Genomic DNA, 6,247 nt, shown 5'->3' with positions numbered 1-6,247 from the left:
CGCCACTGTGCTGCCTGTGCTGTACTGCTCCATATTCTATGTTCTAAGATTTGCCTTTAATTCCTGTAAGATGTAGGAGCAGAAAACACCTTTGGTAAATGTTGTTTGCCATAGAGTCTGAGAGTCACACAGTGTGAAAACAGGCCCTTCGACCCAACTTGCCCACCCCAACTAACATAGTTCATGGTGGACTTTATGAGGAGAGGAACACCCCTGTCCCCCGTCTCCATCAATGGTGTGGATGTGCAGTTTACCAGGGAGTACAAATGCCTTGTAGTGTACCAGGACAGTAAACTGGTCTGGTCCAGGAATGCTGAGGCCCGTACAAGGGACAAAGCTGGCTGTACTTTTTGAGAAGGTTCCGCTCCTCAACATCTGCAGTGAAATGCTGCAGATGTTCTATCAATCGGTGGTAGCCAGTGCCATCTTCTTCGCTGCCGTGTGCTGGGGCAGCAGGGCGAAGGCCACGGACGCCAATAGGATTAACAAACTCATCAGGAAGGCTGGCTCCTTCGTGGAGGCGGAGTTGGATTAATGGGAGATGGTCTTGGAGGGGAGGATACTCCTCAAACGGCGGAGCATCTTGAGATCACCCCCTTCATGACACCAAATCACTACAGATCACCCCCCTCCATGACACACATCAAGATGCAGAACAGAACGCCACGGGAGATCCTTCTTCCCTGTAGCTATCAAACTGTACAACTCCTCCCCCTTCTGTCATGGGGTAGACTGAGACTGAGACTGACTACTTCCCTCCCCAATTTTGCACATCCCCAATCCTTTTGACTCGTCACTTTAATTTCATGTTTCATGTATTTTGTGTTTTTGTGTGTTCATGACTGTTAGCAGATTAATTTCCCTCTAGTTCTATTGTATCGTATCGTATCGTGATGGGAGAGGGACCTGCACCCTAGGGTGCCTGGCAGGACTATGGCACCCCAGGGTGGGAGCGGTTGAGGAGGAGAAATCAGACACTGCTGGATGGGGGAAAGGGAGTGGCCCCCTCAGATGCTGGATGGGGATCAGACACCTGGGGGTGTGGGAGGAGAGAGGTTCTCTGCCACAGAAGGCAGCGGAGGCGAGAGAGTTAGATTTAGCTCTTTGGGCTAAAGGAATCAAGGGATATGGGGGAATAAGCAGGAACGGGATACTGATTTTACTTCGGAGTCACGTGAGTGACTACGTGAAGAACCCGCTCAGTGCGCAGGCGCGGCATTACGCCAGCAGTGCAACAGCGGCAGCGGGAGCTAGGCTCTCCCGCAACAGAGAAACGGACCGTCAGGTGAGTATCCTGAGGTCGGGTTTCTTTTACAGGGGAGCCCCTTTTTCTGCTTGTGTTTTACAGGCAGAGAAAAAGGCTCTGGAACAAAACTGTCCCCCGTTCGAGGAGGAACGTTTCCCGTCGGGGGGAAGGGGGGCAGCAACAGGCGGTAGGAGCGACCCGGTGTTCCTCTATTCCCCGACACCGTGCCGAGCCCAGCCCGATAGCGGGCTGGATGTGTAGCCACCCGAAGAGGCATCCGGCAGGTGTTCCCGATTTGGGACGGGACGTCTCTCCACCCGCACGGGGGGAGAGAGAGCCGCCTGAGCCGCTGGAGCGGTTCATGGAGCAGGTGCCTGCGAGACGCGCTGCTTGAGGGGCGCTCTCGCTACTACAAGGCACAAAAGCTCCAGAAGAAGGCGGTAGGAACATTTAACCGGGCGTTCCGCTATCCCCACACCGCGCCGAAGCCAATCCCGCTAGTGCCTGAGCTGCGGGCTGGATGTCTAGCCATCCGAAGAGGCATCCGGCCGGTGGCTTCCGACTTGTCGGAGGGGACGTCTCTCCACCCGCAGGGAGAGAGACAGCCGCCTGAGCCGCTGGAGCGGCTCCTGGAGCAGGAGCTCCTGCGAGACACGCTACGTGAGGGGCAGTCTCGCTGGAGGGTTCAGGCATACCCTCCACAGTGCCTAGGCACTGCCCATCGCTTCCTCCTTAGTGTGGTTAGCTTTGGGGTGACCAGTGGCTGGGCTGGTCATGAAGAGGGGTCACTGGCTGAACAATATCGGGAGTATGCTTGAGGTACAGGATCAGGAAGAGCTGCTGGGTGTGGCCGCTATGTGGCTCCACCACTAGCGAGATGGCTTTTCAGTCTCAACTGATGGCCAGCTTACTACCTGTCTTTTCCAAAAAACGGCTCCAAGACAGGTAGCCATGAGGCGTTGGTTTTATCACGCCTCCCCTAAATTGCATTTACTCAAAGTGCCCGCCATTATTGGGGGATACATTGAGCAGCGCATTTAACCTAAATATTTAAAAAATGCATTTGGTACCCTGACGTCGGCTATCATGTCCACCTGCTCATTCCAGAAGGGCAGGGTAGTATGGCAAAACACCTGACCCTACTGTTCAACGGTATACCTCATAACTTCTGAAATGAACTCACAAACCTGCCCTCAATCTATGAAATTAACAGGACTATGAGAACGCCGACCTCATAAGCACAGATCCTGCTACCTGGCACTTACCAAACCAGTCCTAAAAAACTGGACGAAGTGTTCAAACTATTCGGCACAAGAGGGCAGAGTCTGGAATGAGCACCACACTAAACCAGACAGCAGTACCTCTACGTGTCCACCAGGGGCGTCTCCCTCATGGTACTGGTGAAAGCTCGGGGCCTGCATGCCAAACCTGTAGCATTTTAGGCCACGGCCCAGAGCAGGCCCCAGGGGAAAATGTGCCACCCCCCAACAAACATCGTCCCTACAAGAACAAGGAACCAGAAACCGAAGAAAACAACAATGAAGACAGATAAGTATGGTTCCTACCATCACATAAAGGTTAAGGGTTGTACTAACAAGGGGTGGATGAATCACGCCTGGTTAGGAAGCTATCACTCTTGGTAGTTATATACCAAAAAATAAATACAAGGGGAATAGAATTAATATCTTGCCACCAATTCAGCAAGCACCCCAAGTGGTCTACCCTCCCACGATGGTGAATGTCGCACCATCGTTGATAAACCACTTGAGTATTTCACCAGGTATACCCATTCATGGGATTTGTAACTACTACCATGGATCCAAGGATACTTTATGGTAGACATCGACCTTGAAGATGCACACTATTCAGTACCTTCTCATATAAGTTTCGGATATACCGCAATTACCTGGATGGAGTAACCATGATGAGCGTTGCGGCATTTAAGTCAAAGTTATCCAGAATCAACTAGCCCTGACACTTAGAAACATTCCGTCATGGCATGTCTATATATTAACGACAAACTATCCTTGGATACAGCTTTAGCTGCATCGCTTCTCGGCCTTTTGGCTAAGATCAAGTGTAGTATCTGTTCTTATCAGTTTAATAATCTGATACGTCCCTTATCTAGGGGCCATATATTAAATTGAATTTTGGAACAGGGAGATGGAATAGGGGCTTGCTCCGTCCACTCCACGCATCGACCCAGTATTGCAGTGCCTCTGGGAACGGTGCACAAAATATATATCCAGATATTTACGTTGACCATCCACAACGTTGTTATCTGGTATTCATTAAGACTATCAGTCATGGTGCATTAACCACCAATCAACTACGTGGCAAAGTAATTGGGATATAGCAGCATTACCAGCTACTGAATTTTGTACCTTTCCTATGAGCTGAGATACTAGTGTTCAAAACTATCTCCATACCTGTAATATGGGGGCAAATGGATTAATCTGTAATGTTATCATGGAATTTATCGGCAGGAAGGATTATGGTTGTACACTTCCACCTGTTTTGAGTAACATCTTATGTGTCCTGATGTGTTACTGAGCTTGTAATACTTAATGCCAATATGAATTGACTTAAACATGTTATATATTAATTTACTTAATTCTAGTGAAGCATTTGCTCAGTAATCCACCAAATTTGCATGTTCGTTTATAAGATAACAACATCAGTGGTGGCATATACCAAACCACTTGGGCGGAGAACATCGATATTAGGGGACAATTTATTAACAATTGGAAACCGTATGTCGTCAAACATGTTTGACCATCAGTAACTCACCTATCAGGTGAGCTAAATACTGTAAACATACATTTAAACCAAAAATATTTGCTGAAATCACTAAGCAATATGGACAGCAGATATCGATTCCTTATATCCAATTAAATCACCACGTACTAACTTACGTCACATGAAACCAATCTCAAGGCAGCGGCAATGGAGACATTCCCGCGTATTGAGGGGTGGGGGGAACCTAATCTCTATGTTTTCCTTTCCTTCTACCTCTTCAATAAGTACTACGGTTTCATCAGTCGGGTACTACGCAAATTACAGTGGACCAAGTCCACAAGCATGGTTCCCAGTGATCCTCGACATGGTCATTAAAAGAATTGCAGAATTGGGAAGACCATTGCTGTGCTTGGATCAGGAGCACTATCAACCTGATGACAGCATTCCGTCGCATATCCTAGGGAACATACCTGAGGAGCATCAAGAAATGGTACACTGTTTCCAAAACAGGAATTACACATTCAACTATAACAAAAAACTGTACTGGAGCTCCTGGCAGGTCTTCACCACAATGAAGGACATGTTCTGTTAGCCTACTCAACTTGGGTACCGCTCACTGGTGATCAGATACAGGAGAGGTATATCAATCCATTCCCCAGAAATAGGTACACCCAAATTGGGATGTCAGTGAAATCCTGACATACCTTAGGGGATGATCACCAGCCAGGTCACTCACCCTGGAACAGCCTACCCTGAAGATGGACATGCTGGTGGCCTTACATCAACACAAAGAGCCAGCTCTCCCATCTACTGCGATGGGACAACATGGTTATAACACCAGATAGTGTCACATGCCCATTCAAGGGTTGGCCAAACAGAACAGACCAGGAACATCAGGTCCAGTCATGAAATTCCGGGCATACCCACCTGAACCACGTTTTATGTGTCATGACCCACTTAGAGATCGACACAATAAGGAATACCGAGGGAGAGGAAAAAGCCTTATGGGTCAGCCACAGGAAACCTCATGGTCGGGTGACGAGCTAAACTATCTCTAGTGGCTCAAGCAGGTACTGGGAGTTGCTGGAGTAAATACTAACATGTATAAAATCTTATTCCACCAGAACAGCTTCCACGTCAGTAACTAAGAGGATGGACGAGCCTATGGACCACATCCTGGCTACTGCAGGGTGGTCTAGGGAGTATACGTTCCAAACTTTTATAACAAACCACTGACAGAACCTGTATCGTTTGCAGAAAAAGAATCTGCAAAAAATATATAATTTAAGCCCGGGGGAGCAATTGGTCTTGTTGTTGTTAATAACACCATTATTGTTTTTACAAACAGATTCATGGTTGATTACGATAACATACTTCCTCCCTCGAATGACTTCGGCAGCGAGTGAAGTATGAACTGTTACACGGTTTGAAATCACAGAGCTTTGAAGTCTTCACGTAGTCACTCACGTGACTCCAAAGTAAAATAGTAAGATTAAACGAGAACTTACCAGTTTGAAGTTTGATCTGTATTTTATGAGGAGTTACGATGAGGGATTACGTGCCCTCCGCTCCCACTCTCATTATATGGATCAAACTAATAAATTGATGTCTCCTTATCTTTACTATGTTTACTTCAAATAACTGTGTCTATCTGTGATTCCACACCGCTGCTTGGAAGTATGCCGCGCCTGCGCACTGAGCGGGTTCTTCACGTAATCCCTCATCGTAACTCCTCATAAAATACAGATCAAACTTCAAACTGGTAAGTTCTCGTTTAATCTTACTATTTTAGATGATCAGCCATGATTATATTGAATGGCTGGAAGGGCCTACTCCAACACCTATTTTTCTATGTTTCTATGTTTCTATGTATCGTATCGTAAAACCAATCTACACTAGCCCTACCTGCCTGCCCTTGGCCCATAACCCTCTAAACCTGTCCTATCCATGTACCTATCCAATTGTCTCTTAAATGTTATGATAGTAGTTGCCTCAACTATCTCCTCCGGCATCTCGTTCCATATACCCACCAACCTTTGTGAAAAAAAGTTGCCCCTTAGGTACCTTCAACCTTCAATCCTCTGATTCTCAATTCCCCAACACTGTGTGTTTATCCGATCCTCTCATGATTTTATACATCTCTATAAGATCACCCCTTATCTTCCTGCACTTGAAGGAATAAAGTCCTAGCCTATTCAACCTCGCCCTATATCTCAGACCCTCGTGTCCTGGCAACATCCTCGTAAATCTTCTCTGCACCCT

At 47.2% G+C, this 6,247-nt stretch overlaps 1 non-coding gene across 1 annotated transcript; it reads left to right on the top strand.

The window, feature by feature from the left end:
* Positions 1–3,293: 3,293 nt before the first annotated feature.
* LOC116983174 lies at positions 3,294–3,485 on the top strand. Its single transcript, XR_004414632.1, has one exon. It is a non-coding gene; the product is annotated as a U2 spliceosomal RNA (small nuclear RNA).
* The last annotated feature ends 2,762 nt before the right edge of the window (positions 3,486–6,247 follow it).

Source organism: Amblyraja radiata, chromosome 1 (assembly GCF_010909765.2).
Source record: "Amblyraja radiata isolate CabotCenter1 chromosome 1, sAmbRad1.1.pri, whole genome shotgun sequence".
Lineage (NCBI taxonomy): Eukaryota > Metazoa > Chordata > Chondrichthyes > Rajiformes > Rajidae > Amblyraja > Amblyraja radiata.
This window is presented reverse-complemented; position numbering and strand designations above follow the sequence as displayed.